Source organism: Hippopotamus amphibius, chromosome 3 (genome assembly GCF_030028045.1).
Source record: "Hippopotamus amphibius kiboko isolate mHipAmp2 chromosome 3, mHipAmp2.hap2, whole genome shotgun sequence".
NCBI classification, from domain to species: domain Eukaryota; kingdom Metazoa; phylum Chordata; class Mammalia; order Artiodactyla; family Hippopotamidae; genus Hippopotamus; species Hippopotamus amphibius.
In genome coordinates, this window is record NC_080188.1 from 56,329,703 (window position 1) to 56,345,117 (window position 15,415).

Sequence of the window (15,415 nt, forward strand, 5' to 3'; positions counted from 1 at the left end):
AATTTATTTCTGTCTCAATCTGCAGGCTCTCTATAACCTTTAAATATGTTCAGTAGATTCAGCTGTGTCTTAATTGTCTCATAACATAAGGGACTTTTGAAGGAATGACTTGAATATGCTTGAGGATTAGCACTTTAATTTTTTGCATCACTTCCCTCTTCAATGAATGTGTTTGGGGAAGTTCTCCCTTTCCCTGATTTAAAAGCTGGGCTGGCTCAGCTGGGATAGAGACCACTGAGAAAAAAGGGGGTTAGGAAATGCCAACTGGTTGCAAGAGTCAGGGTTCAAACTCCAAGGAAAAGTTTAGAACATTGAAAACTGTCCATAGCTATATGTGGATAATGAGACACTATTGCGTCTCAGAAAGGATTTGCAATTATTTCAGATACATTTAAAGAATTTGTAGATAGTCACTTTATCTGAACTATCCCATGAGCCAAGACAGGGTAGAAAAAATTAGTAGAAGAATTTAGCCAAAGCGACTTGCCAAGTTTCTTACCATGTAATATGTCACTCCAAATTCAACTATATAAGTCTGTCCTTGTAAGTAACTCAGTGGGAGATACTTCAAGGCTTGCCTTAACCACGCTGATTCAGAAAAATTGGGTATTAGCAGCAAAAATCTGATATGCATGCTGCTCTGTTCACTTATGCTTATCTACAGATTTTAGCACAAGATCTATACTCTTCAGAACTGGTATTCTAAACTAATACACTCCCCTAGTAATATCTGTTAGGACCAGGGGTCTTAATAACCAAAATAGCCAATGAAGTTGACGTAGTGTCACTCTGTTAATCAGTTACAAAGAATTTCCTTCAAAAGTGAGCTGACAAGAGATGAACCATTAGAGAAATCTCCCCTATCATTTACCTTTTTGCACTTGCTCTTCCCTCTTCCTGGAACTCCCTTCCTATATGTCTTCATATAATTCCCTTTTTCTCATTATTCAGATCTTTGCTTCAAGAAGACCCAGCTCCACCCCTCCAAAACTCACCTTACCCTTATATACTTTCTTTCTTGTGCTAATAGCTAAATGAGATTATATTATTAATTTGTTTAATTATTCATTGCCTTACCACCAGGAAGTATCCCCAGCATCTAGAAGGATAGTTAGCATATAATGTGTATTTATTTTTGAATGAATGAATTTGATTGGTCAAATTTCTTGAAAACAGACTAGAAGAATAAGAGGCAATAATCATTCCTCTGGTCCCATCCTTTAAGATTAAGACACTTCCAATTTTTACAATCACTAGTTAAACAGAGAGGCACAAAAATGAGAACCTCCTTTAGGTTTAAGAACAATGGAAGAAAAAAGAATGAGGGTTGTTACCTAATTCTAAAATGCTGGGAACGTCTTAATATACTTGCTTCTCTGAGTTCATGAAGTTGGTTATTGCAAAAAATGAAGAACAAGAGAGGGTATCAGTTCAATAATTTTGATCTCATTGAAGGCTTTTATTAAAAGCCTGATAATATTTCTGCTTGCTTTAGATATCTTAGAAGAATGCAAGAGTATGTCAAAGAATGAAGGATATATATATTATGAAGAAATTTTCAGAAGGAAACTTTAACCTATAACTTCTGTTTTACTAAGAGAGAACTTAGTAAAACACAAAAATACATATATTTTCAAACCTCTAGATATTCAGAGATCTCAGTTTGAGAAATACTACTCAATTTACATTCTGCAAAACATGATTTAGCTAATGTCTTGTATATAAACAGAATGAAGAAAGGTGTATTCCTTTCCGTCTCTTTTGTCCAGCTTTATTGATAAAATTGTCTCATATATATATATATATATGATTACCACAGTAAGGTAAGTTAACACATCCACCACCTTATATGGTTATTTTTTGTGTGTATGGGGAGAACATTTGAGATCTACTTTCTCATCAATTTTCAAGTATATTATATTATTAACTATAGTCACCATGCTGTACATTAGATCTCCAGAAGTTAGTCATCTTAGAGCTAGGAATTTGTACCCTTTAATCACTAAAACTCATTTCCCCCACCCCCAGCCCCTAGCAACCATAATTCTATTCCATTTCTACCTGTTGGGTTTTCTTTAATTCTACACAAAATACTGTATGATTTGATCATATAGTATTTGTCTTTCTCTGTCTGACATTTCACTTAAAATAACGCCCTCAAGATTCATCCATGTTGTCACAAATGGCAGATTTCCTTTGTTTATGGCTGAGTAATACTGTATTGTGTATAAGCAATGGAATATTATTATACATATATACCATGTCTTCTTTATCCATTCATCTGTTGATGGACACCTAGGTTGTTTCCATGTCTTAGCTAGTTTAAATAAGGCTTCAATAAACATCAAGGGTACATATAACTCTTTGAGATAGTAATTTGATTTCCTTTGGATGTATATCCAGAAATGGGATTGTGGGATCATATGGATCATAGTTCTATTTTTAATTTTTTGTGGAAACATCCATACTTTTCTCATAATGACTGCACCAATTTACATTCCCACCAATAGTACACACGTGTCCCCTTTTCTTCATATCCTCACCAGCACTTGTTATCTCTTATACTTTGATAATAGACATTCTAACAGGTATGAAGTGATATCTCATTGTGGTTTTTTTTTTAATTATTATTTTTTTGAGGGGTACACCAATCATCTGTTTTTTTTTTGTTGTTGTTGTTGTTTTAATTTTATTTATTTATTTATTATTTTTTGGGGGGGTACACCAAGTTCAATCATCTGTTTTAATACACATATCCCCGTATTCCCTCCTTCCCTCGACTCCCCCCCACCCTCCTCGTCCCAGTCCTCCAAGGCATCATCCATCCTCGAATTGAACTCCCTTTGTTAGAAAATATGGAATGCTTCACGAGTTTGCATGTCATCCTTGTGCAGGGGCCATGCTAATCTTCTCTGTATTGCTCCAATTTTAGTATATGTGCTGCCGAAGTGAGCACTCATTGTGGTTTTGATTTGCATTTTCCTGATAATCTTATGTTGAGCACCTTTTCATGCACCTGTTGACCACTTGTATATCTTCTTTGGAAACCCTTCTATTCAGGTCCTTCTCCCTTTTTTTTATCAGAATATGTGGAGTTTCTACCATTAAGTTGTATGAATTCTTTATGTGTTTTGGATATTAATACCTTATCTGATATATGGTTTGCAAATATTTTCTCCTGTTCCATAGGTGAACTTTTCACTTTGTTGATCATTTCTTTTGCTGTGCAGAAGCTGTTTAGTTTAATATAGTCCCAATTGCTTATATGTGCTTTTGTTGTTTTATGATTTTGATTATGATTTGTTGCTTGTGATTTTGATTTTGCTGTGATTTTGTTGCTTTTGCTTTTGTTGCTTGTCATATCTAAAATATCACCACCAAGACCAATGTCAAGGAGCTTTTTGTCTATATTTTCTTCTAGGAGTTTTACAGTTTCAGGTCTTCTGTTTAAATCTTTAATCCATTTCGAGTAAATTTTTGTGAGTGGTATGAGATGGAAGAATTTCATTCTTTTGCATGTGATTATTCAGTTTTCCCAGAACTATTTATTAAAGAGACTGTCTTTTCCCCATTGAATGTTCTTGGCTCTCTTGTCAAATATTATTTGACTGTATATGCACGGGTTTATTTCTGAGCTCTTGATTCTGTTCCGTTGGTCTATGTGTCCATTTTTACGCCAGCATAATACTTTTTTGATTACAATAATTTTATAATATAGTTTGAAATCAGAAAATGTGATGCCTCCAGCTTTGTTGTTCTTTCCCTAGATTGCTTTGGCCACCCAAAGTCTTTGTGTTTCCATATGAATGCTAGTATCGTTTTATCTAGAAAGCTGTATTCCAATAGGTCAGTTTAATATTCATATGACAATTTGTGTGTTGAAAATTTTCATTCACTAGTCAGTCAACAGATATTTATTGGGTACTATCTCTGTGCCAATCCTTGTGCTGGGCACTGAGGATGAGCAGTTTATCAAGTCTAACGTGGTTGTATACTTCATAGAGTTCTATGCCAATGCAAGCCTATCTTTAAGAATCTACGTGATTAACGGAACCATTTTTAAGAAAAAATAAAGATAAAATGATTTTATGGTTGCAATACCCTCTAAAAAGTACTTTAACTCAATTTCTTATCAGTTTTCAGTTGATGAATTCTGTAAGTTGACAAGTAGTTCTTCTTCAATAAGATTCAATTTGCCACTGATTCTTCACACCAAGAAATGCAAAGACATACAGTATATAAATGCATGAGTTTATTTGTACTCTATTTAAAATCAGTTTCGATGATTTTTATGTACACTCCAAGGAGAAAGAATGTCTTTCCCACCAAAGATATTCTTTGTCACTGTTCTTAGAAGACCAAATACAACTTCCAAGTTTAATGGGTTTAACTACAGCACGAAAAAGCCATTACAAGGGTAAATTAACAAGGAAAACAGCATTCAAAAACCATGCTTTAATCAAGCAAAGTACATGCCTTTACCTGTTGCCTAAGCAAAAACTAAAGCTTCATAATATGTAGCTCACATTTGTAGCTTTGGCAGACCAGTAAGAAAAACTCTTCACTTTGTGAGGAATCCCAAAATAGGTGGGAATCGGGGTCCAGCCCTTTCCTACTGAAGTGGAAAGAGGAAAAATATTTCTTTTCCCTGCCTCCTTTAAGATGGAATGTGACCAATGACCTAAGCACAGTCGGAAGTGACTGCCCAAGATTTCTTCATCTTGAGGAAGTCATTCAAAGATGTAGGTCATATGGAAATTATTGCTTGGCAGCATTGGGTAATAGGAGTGAACAGTGGTAGCAGGTATCCAGAAGCACCAGAGTCCAGAATCATTCCTTTCTTTGGGTTTTTGCCTATGCCCACCACCCTTGGTTCTTGACTGGTCCTCCAGTCATCCAGAAGATTTATGAAACAGCTAATGCCCTTTTACTAAACTCCTTTCTGCTTAACCTAACAAGAGCAAGAAAAAGAGATCTCTGCAGAGTAGAGATTATACAGAACAAAAACTGTATGGTGCCCAGGAAAGGTAAAATTAGATCCAATACAAAGGCTTTCTTCAGTCAATGTTTAAAGATTATCACTAGCTCCTTAATGGGGAGGAACTGGAGATTACTTACGGAAGGCATTACTTCCATATTCAATTATATGTTGATCTCATTAGGAAAATTAGCTTGACATTTGCAACAAATTTTGTCATCATCTTCCTAACATCCTGAGTTAAAGAAGACTTTTAGGTTTTTTTTCACATATAGATATCTGGATTGGATAATTAAAATTAATAATATGTTGTCCAGATGAATAACACTAGAAAAGTACAAAAGAAGATATTCTTTACTTGCCCTGAGAAAATTTAAATTCAATATAAAGTAGATAGTCCTGGTGCAAAGGACTGTTAGACTAAGCTACAAATACATGAAAATATTCAGCTGCAAAGAGCAAACAGAATAAAACTGCCCTAGAAATTGCATTTCATCACAGACCCAAGAGATAAAGACAACATTAGCCTGATTTGGCAAAGCAAATCTAATATAGTCACAGCCTCTTTATCTTAAGCCACATTTAATCCCTTTTCAATTTTGGTTTTTATTTGTTAAAATCTGTATATAAATGAATTAGTTTTGTAAAATAAAAATATTTCAAATTGTCTCAAATAACCTCTACTAGTATAAATATTATTTCAATTTTAAAATACTTTAAAAATCAAATGGATTAAATATTCCCAAATGTGGGGAAAACACATAAGCAAACACAATTTTTTAAGTAAGCCAATTATATAAATAGATTTTACATTACTGACTGATCATAAGATAGTTTTCATTAATAGAATGGTTTAATTGATATTATGTAGTATTTGACTGTAGATCCAGGCAAATATTTCTAAATAAACGTGCATCTACATGAGTATTTGTGGATCTGTATAACTGCATATGTGTTACTAAACTACAGATGTTGGTCCTTAGGTTCATAGCCCCTACTGTCTAAACAGCTATATTTTGTACCTTGTAAGTCACTCCTCACCATCACAGCTGATTGGACTGGGCTGAGCTAGCACAGAGAACTACATAAAATCTCTTGTGTTCTGGCTCAAAATTGTGATCTGAGTCAACCATATTTTTTCTTGAACATTTGGAATTGGAAAATTAAAGAGACTGTATAAGTTAAATGGAGGAATAAGCTGTGTTTTAAAATGAGGCTATGGAAGTGTAAGAAGAAAGCACATGCTACTATAACAATATATTTCAGTTATCATTAAAATTTAGTAATTGATAAAATTTATTGAGTGCTTATCCTATGTGCCCAAAACTATGCTAAATATTTTATATGCATGAGCTCATTTAATCTTTTTTTAAAATAAACTTATTTATTTATTTTATTGGCTGTTTTGGGTCTTCTTTTTTTGCTGTGCACAGGCTTTTTTTTTTTTAGTTGCGGTGAGTGGGGGCTACTCTTTGTTGTGGTGCACGGGCTCCTCATTGCCGTGGCTTCTCTTGTTGCAGAGCACAGGCTCTAGGCTTGTGGGCTTCAGTAGTTGCAGCACACGGGCTCAATAGTTGTGGCTCACGGGCTGTAAAGCGCAGGCTCAATAGTTGTGGCACACGGGCTTAGTTGCTCGGTGGTATGTGGGATCTTCCTGGAGCAGGGATCAAACCCGTGTCCCCTGCATTGGCAGGTGGATTCTTAACCACTGCACCACCTAGGAAGCCCATCATTTAATCTTTATAATAACCTATGAGATAGATACTCTTTTGGGGTAAGCAACTTGCCCAAAGTCACATATTTGTATAAACCCAGAATTCATGCCCTGACAATATGAATCCATATTCCTTATTCTTATCCACAACACAATACTTCCAGTGATGTGAGAAAATGGAAACTAAGAAACCATAAGAAAAGAAGATCATGTCCTTTCTTAGAAAAGAAAGAGAATCTAAAGTAAGAATCATGTATATTTAGTTCCCCAGAAGGCTGACTACAATATACATCCTATCCTTGGGCTCGTATAAGATTTCTATATCCTTAAAATCTAATGTGCCAAATAAACATAGTCAACATGTGCACTTCTATATAGTTAACAAATTGCTTTACTTATGATTCCTTCTAACCTGTCTTAATATATTCAACTTTAAATAATCACCAAAAAAAGTACATTCCATAAATTATTTTTTTTAAATCACCAGTTTGAGGGACACCATGATTTTGAACTTGAAATTAGGCTTATAATTATCAAAATTACAATTAACTATTTTTAATTATCAAAGAGGTAAAAAGTCAAGGAACTCAATTACAAGTATTTTTTTCAGTAGCTATTACTGCACTGGTGCAGACACTGAGGATATAGCAACGAGCCCCCCCCCACCCCCCAAAAAAAGAATTGCTGCCTTCATTGAATTTACATTCTCTCTGTACAAGACAATTTTAAAAAATACATTAAATGTGGTATAGTACAAAATCCATGCCAATAGGCAGCTTCTAGGAGAATGATGCCAAACTACAACTTCAAACTGCAAGGCCAGAGCCAAGTTCATCCACATAATCAGAAAAGAAAACACTCTTACGAGAACTCTCATTAAATGGGCCCACTGGTTGAGTGTTACATTTGACCTTTTTAAGAACTATTTACATGTTGTGTTCATAGATAAATCATAAATTATAATGACTGTCCAAAATGAGAAGCTTATTTGCTCATGCCTGTTCTGGTTGACTGATTTCCCAGATGAATTCTGTATGAGGACACAATAAAATTCAGCTGGAATTCATGATTTTGAACTAGACTTATAAAATAGTAATTACAGTCTGCAATGCTAATAATAGACCTAGTAACTCAGTATTATTAAATTTCTATATCAGATAATATAAAATTTGAGGATTTAAAAAGAGCAAGAAAGGTTATCTCAGCATGGTTTTTAACACAAGTAAAAGTAGCAGTTGCATAAAAATGAGACACCCAACATTTCCTTATAAACAGATATACCTGCAACACTGAAATAGGCCACTCAAATATACATGCAGCTCTTTCCCACCATTGTAATACAGAGTCTCATTCCATTTTTGATGATTGATTGCTGACACTTTTCCAGTTTTCCCCTTTCCCTGTCCCCTCCTGCCCCACATCTGGGAAAACTGCTAAGAAAGCTCAGGTTCTCCCTCTCTCAGTGACGTCAGGAAGTTCAAAACACTCAAGCCCTGACCTGACCCACGCACACAGGAAATCTTATCCCAGCCCACTCCTAACCACAATAAAAGCCCAACCCAGTCTCCTCTCCCTGCTCTCTCAACTCATTTCTGGACCTGCTTAGGAAGCTATCTGTTCCCCCCAGATAGCCACAGTATTTGAGTGATAGACCTTTCCATGCCTTTTTGGAGCAGGTATGGCACCATCTTGACATCTGAAGTAAATTCTGGGAGGGGGAGCCATCTCTCCTTTTCGGGATGGCCATAACACTTGACACAGCAAGCATGTCTAGATGATACACAGCACCCCTGGGGGTGAGGGATCTTTCTTCTCTTGCTTTGCCTTGCTGACGGGCTCTGCTGCCTGCTGACTAGCTTGTTCTTTGAGCTGTGCTACTTTGCGCTGCATTTGCTGGGTCCTCTGTCAAGCTTCTGCTATGGATTCAACTGACCTACATCGGAAGTTTCACTATTCGGCATTTAGGACAGGAGTATGGAAATGAGGCTTTCCTTAAAGTGGCCGTGGATCATGTGTCTTGACCTGGACCTATCTGTGAGTCGTGTATCTTGATTCTAGCATATACTGCCACTGACCCTAGGCTCAGGGTATGTGTTTCAACGAGGAATTGGCCCTTTCTATAGAGTGCTCAGGAGAAAGACCAATATCCTGTTCAAGAGGCGGTCCCACTGGGTGATCTCTTGTGTGGACGGAAAACAGTTATTATGTGGCATGCTGAGGTCACACTCCTGAAAGTAGAGAGCTGAAACTAGGACACTATCCACTGCCTTTGCTAACGCGGCTGCCTATACCGCTCTCGACAACAAAGCTCTTCATCCTTGGGATTATGGAGAAAAACACCCATGCGCCCCCGCCCATGACACAGCCAAGGGGTTAATCCAAACCCAGCATCAACCTGGGTTCCTTAAACTCTGTAAAGCGCCCATTGACATGGAGGAGAACTCTGTCTTTAAGACGCTGATTGAGGCTTCTGAAAGAAGAAACAGAAATACGAGCAGCGTAGAGAAGGCCTCCTTCCCACCGAGGTACATCCAAGGGCAATAAAAACAAACAGAAAACTGATACAGGAGATAGACATAAAAAAACTGAAACAGAAGTCCTCACTTTGACTAATTGGAAATCCAAATTTTACTAAAAGAATTTATACAACAAAAAGATAAAAGGGAACTGATTGGCTTTTATGTCTCTATAATGTAGGTTCTGAATCAACTTTAACATATATCGAAAATGCACCAATTGCCCAGCTCTCATGACCTTAATCAATCTGGGGACTCAAATTACAGTTAAACTAAGGGATCCTACTAAATTTAAACAAACTGTTTTCTATAGTTGTAGGAAAGTTACAAAATATACAATAGAGATAAATATCTATGTCTCACCTTAACCAACAGAACTGTTGCCTTGCCTAAATTTCCCATAGCCATGATGTCCATTGCCCTTAATATCTTACAGTGGTGGTGGATACTCTGACCCAAAGAGTAATAAATTAAAATTAAATTAAGTCTTTGGTACTTGCAATTGGCTTGATAGAAAGGAACTCCATGGAGCCTCCCCTTCAAGCATTATTATAAGACCTGTTTAGAAAAAGGGTGATAATGTCCACTGTTCCTCTTTTAACAGCCAAATTTGGCCTTTTTTTAAACCTAGAAGAATTGTAACCTTAACATTGTGGTCTCACCCAAGGTCCGCACACCCAATGTTAATAAAATTATTGACTCCATCCAATCAGCCATTGATGTATATTTTGCTATTATAGATTTGGTTAATATGTTTTCTTCAGTGCCTATTTCAGCAGCCTCTCAGTGACAGTTTACAGTTTGCCTTCACCTTTGAAGGGGCACTGTATACCCTTACCTGGCTACCCATGGTTGAGTACTTCAACAGCCCTGCCATGACACACAGTCTTTGCAGCAAGGTCTAAACTTCATCCAACTTTCTCTAGGAGCAAGTATTACATCACACTGATGACGTCCTCCTCCAAGGAGATTCAGTTTACACACTTGGTTAAGACATACAAACATTCTCAAATGAGCTCACAAAAAGGCGACAGACACACATAGTACAAGGCCCCACCAACTCAGTTAAATTCCTGAAAATTATTTGGTAAGCCAAGGGTCACGCCATCCCTGACACTGTCAAGAAAGCTGTTAACCCTCAGCACTCAGTGTTCAAGCAAGCCCAGCATATTTTATGCTTTTCTAGATTCAGGAGGCACTATATTCCTCACAAATTTTACTAAAGCCCATTTATGCTGTTACTTACAAATCAGCCCATCATAAACAGGACTTCCTACAACAAAAGGCTCTAGAATCTGTCCAAATTGCAATACAACAGGCACTTCCACTAGTGCCCCCTGCTTCCCTGAGACTTCTTCATTGTAAAGACATAAGAAACTTTCTCTCATGTTTCTTGGAATCTCTGGACCACCCATAACGGACATAAATTGCCCATGGACTGTGGTGCAAGAAACTGCCCTCCTAAGTTACATACTATCAGAATGGCATTTTCTGCATGCATTCTGTGCTCTCCTGAAAAGAGAAGCTCTCACAGGGCCTGAGTCCAAGATCCTCTACACTCAGCTGCCTTGGGTCATGGAAGCACACCCTGCAAGATCAGCACTGCCACTGAGGCCTCCTCGCTACAGCACAGAGTCAAATCCGGGCCCCTGGCAAATCCTACCTGCAGGAGGAAGCGGCCTCCCCTATTCCAACCTCACCCCTTACCCCCTTTCCACTGCTGCTCCACTTCTGAGCAAGCTGATAAGAAAGCCCCAGATGCTGTTTGGCACCAGCAGGACATTCAAATCACACAGGCTCTGGACCATGCAGAAACTCTCACCCCAGCCCCACCCCCTCACCATAATAAAAGCCTAAACCCATCTCTTCCTTGCCAATCTTGGACCTGCTTAGGAACATGTCCTGCTCTCCCCCCAGAAAGCTCCATTATGTGAGCAATAAGCCTTTTCATACCCTCTTGGTGCATGAGTGACATCATTAGTCTCAACATACAAACCAAATTTGGGGTGGGTGTCCATCCTCCCTCTTCAAGCTGAGCACAAGATCACTCTACATTAATGAGTTAAACACATCACAGTTTTTATTTTAAATCTTCTTTGAGGTACAGTTTAGTTACCATTTTGTAATACTCAAAATTCCATATGCAGGAGTTAGATCCCTGCCCCAGTTCTGATGATCTGCGGACATACACAAATGACACTTTCCCAAATTGTTCATGTAACAAACATTTACTATAGGTCTGGAATTCTGCTACACGCTAAGGACACAGTGGAGCTTCCAATCAAATGGTAAGACAGATATTTATCAAAACCATTCTGGGAAATGCCAATTTTCAACTGTGACAAGATCCAGGGAAGAAGAGCCTATTATGTTATGTGGCCCTATATATTATAATGGGATCCATCCTAGACAGTCAGGAAGATTAAGGAATTGATATCTGAGCTGAAAGCAGAAGAATGAGTAGAAGTGAACTAGGTAGAAAGGGAAGCAAAGAGAATTCCAGGCAGGGCTAACATAAGACAGAGGGAGCAAGAGAAATGTGAGGGACTGAAAAGTCAGAGCAATCAATACCATCAAAAAGTTTCAGGGTAAGCGTGAGATTAGCAGATATGTTTTAAAATGATGGCTCTGGGTCAGTATGAATTGAAGAAGGTTGAGTAGTTGAAGATCAAGTGTCAATAACCAAATATCAGGACTATTGATTAAAATTATGAACATATGTATTTCTTCCCTTTCTTTACCCCCCAAATTTAGGAGGACATAGTCACCGCATAGGATTGTATATACCTCAGTTGGTGTTTTCTCCCAAGTTTAGGAAATAAGTTCAGAGAACCTCATCTTCTGAAATGGAAATTTTAAAAAATTACTCAAAACTAATGAGATTCACCACTTACAGAAATAATGTCTTAAATACAACTCTCTATTGCAATGAAAATTAAACCTCATTTATTTTGCTGTAATCGAAAATTCATAGATAGCAGATGTTTAGTTGCCCTAAAGAAAACTTGAAGTTGATTGTTCCCAATTAGTGTGGAAATTCAACTGCTACAGTATATTAACACCCTAGAGGAAAAAAAAAAGTTTCAATAACCACGTACAAATCTGAACAGTTTAATATATTTGGTTTCTGTGCAGAAAAGAGCCAGTAGCAGGCCTGAGACTGCTCTCCTTAAAAAGGCCTGCTTGAAAGTTTGGCCATTGGCTGGAGTATGGTTACTTGGATTTGAGGCATGTTCCCACCATTGCCAGAACTAAAAAGAACCCCATAACTGTGTGCACAATGTGCTTTATGCTGGACATCTGCTTTCCTTCTGAGACTCTCAAATTTTGGTACATGCCAGGTGGACTCGGCATCTTGGGCAATGAGTCTCCAGCAAGCTTCCCCAGTAGCCGTGTGGTCACAGTTTGTTGCTGGAGGAATTAGGCATGTCCTCGGAGACCTCACTGGGAGAGGACTCTCGGCAGCTTGCAGCTGATTCCCTTCAGACTTCATTCACCCCATGTGCCTGCTCCTTCTGTAGACTGTGCTTTGCATCCTTTCACTGTAATAAATTCTAGCTGTGAGTAAGACTATCTTCTGTGTCCTGTGAGTCCTCCTAGTCAATCTCCAAACCTGAGGATAGTCTTTTTTTTTTTTTTTTGGGGGGGTACACCAGGTTCAATCATCTGTTTTTATACACATATCCCCGTATTCCCTCCCTTCCTTGACTCCCCCCACCTCGAGTCCCCCACCACCCTCCCTGCCCCAGTCCTCTAAGGCATCTTCCATCCTCGAGTTGGACTCCCTTTGTTATACAATAACTTCCCACTGACTATTTTACAGTTGGTAGTATATATATGTCTGTGCTACTCTCTCACTTCGTCTCAGTTTCCCCTTCACCCCCCGCCCCCTCCCATACCTCGAGTTCTCCAGTCCATTCTCTGTATCTGCGTCCTTGTTCTTGTCACTGAGTTCATCAGTACCATTTTTAGATTCCGTATATGTGAGTTAGCATACAATATTTGTCCTTCTCTTTCTGACTTACTTCACTCTCTATGACAGATTGTAGTTCTATCCACCTCATTACATATAGCTCCATCTCATCCATTTTTATAGCTGAGTAATATTCCATTGTGTATATATGCCACATCTTCTGTATCCATTCATTTGTTGATGGGCATTTCGGTTGCTTCCATGTCCTGGCTATTGTAAAGAGTGCTGCAATAAACATTATGGTACAAGTTTCTTTTGGGATTATGGTTTTCTTTGGGTCTATGCCCAGGAGTGGGATTACTGGATCATATGATAGTTCTATTTGTAGTTTTTTAAGGAACCTCCAAATTGTTTTCCATAGTGGCTGTACCAACTTACAGTCCCACCAACAGTGCAGGAGAGTTCCCTTTTCTCCACACCCTCTCCAACATTTGTGGTTTCCAGATTTTGTGATGATGGCCATTCTGATTGGTGTGAGGTGATACCTCATTGTGGCTTTGACTTGCATTTCTCTGATGATTAGTGATGTTGAGCACCTTTTCATGTGTTTGTTGGCCATCTGTATGTCTTCTTTGGAGAAATGTCTATTTAGGTCTTCTGCCCATTTGTGGATTGGGTTATTTGCTTTTTTGGTATTAAGCTTCATGAGCTGCTTGTATATTTTGGAGGTTAATCCTTTGTCCGTTGTTTCATAGGCAAGTATTTTTTCCCATTCTGAGGGTTGCCTTTTAGTCTTGTTTATGGTTTCTCTTGCTGTGCAAAAGCTTTTAAGTTTCATGAGGTCCCATTTGTTTATTCTTGATTTTATTTCCATGATTCTAGGAGGTGGGTCAAAAAGGATGTTGCTTTGATGTATGTCATAGAGTGTTCTGCCTATCAAACCTGAGGATAGTCTTGGTGACCCTGACACGGTTTTTACATTTTATCAGTAAAATAATAGGAAAGAGTGAGTATATCCTTTATTTCTATTTTGAAATTCTTATATTTAATAATTATTAATAAAATATTAACACATTATTTGCCTATCCATATTTAAAAGTTACTAGGGAATGTTTCCAGAAGGTACTGTATTCTTGGTGCCCACTGATTCAAAACTTCATTGCTAAGTTTTTCTCCTATATATTCTCTATAAATTTTTCCAAGGATATACACCCCGTTATATATATAGATACAAATATACATCTAGATGAGACATAGACATACATATGTATATACATTTAGAAAGAGACAGAATAGAGACAGAGACTTCTAACAGCAGATTTCTCAAGAAAAACTTTTTGATTATGACAGCATAATGCAAGTGGTCCTTGTATCACACTAATTAAATATGGAATTTTGTTTTTTAAAACAAAAATATTTTTCATTATACAGGGCTTTCTGGCTTTCAGCATGTGCTCACACATTTGCTTCTCATTGATGTGAGCTTGGAAGGCATGGTTATGAAAAGAGAATCCAAGTCTGTGAGGGTTCACATGATACTTAGCAGGCAAGTTTCTGAATTATCACTTGGGTATCTATTCTATGCTTACTCTCCATTTAAAGCCAGACTTTACCAGACTTTCAGTAAGCAGTTACATTTCAAGATCATAGTGCATATTAGGATCCTTAGATGGTGCCAAATATAATGCAGAGAAATGTAATTAAATCTTAAAATAGAAGAAAAACAGCATATTATTAGCAACAGGTTAAAAGATTATTGTTTCAGAGTCTATCCTTATAGTACATCATGCCAGAACTTTAAGATAATTTGAAATTTCTTTATAGGACACAAGTTAGTAAAGAGCATCAAATCTTGAATATATTTTCCCTCTAAGGTTTTAATTCAACACTGTGAATTGCACATTATTTCAGTCAGTTTCTGAATGAGCTACCCTACAATGTAAGAATCCAGGAGGAAGCCATCACTTTAATTTCTCCCCAAGAATTTCAAAGATAGTTCCAGAAAATAAGAAATGACAGATGTGCCAGGAGTTTAATTTTCTATTCTATGTTAGGACAATATACTGAAGAATTCTGTATTCTGTATTACAAGTATAACTGAAGACCATTTCCACGTGAGAATGAATTCCTTAAGAGTTTGATATGGCTGTCCCTGAACATTTACCAATATCGTGTCAAATGATCATAGGCGCTGCATGTGAGAAATGTGTGCGCCTAAGGCACTGTAAATTCAATTCACCTGGCTGCACTTTGTAGCACGTTTTCAATGCATTTGATGGATTACTTTACTTGAT

General features: G+C 37.5%; 1 protein-coding gene and 1 non-coding gene across 4 annotated transcripts in view; both read right to left on the reverse strand.

Annotated features, from left to right (window-relative positions):
- Positions 1 to 15,415, reverse strand: part of MAPK10 (mitogen-activated protein kinase 10) — a 292,384-nt gene that overhangs the window by 152,329 nt on the left and 124,640 nt on the right. The window lies entirely within an intron of this gene.
- LOC130850538 (U6 spliceosomal RNA) lies at positions 2,850 to 2,956 on the reverse strand. Its single transcript, XR_009052911.1, has one exon. It is a non-coding gene; the product is annotated as a U6 spliceosomal RNA (small nuclear RNA).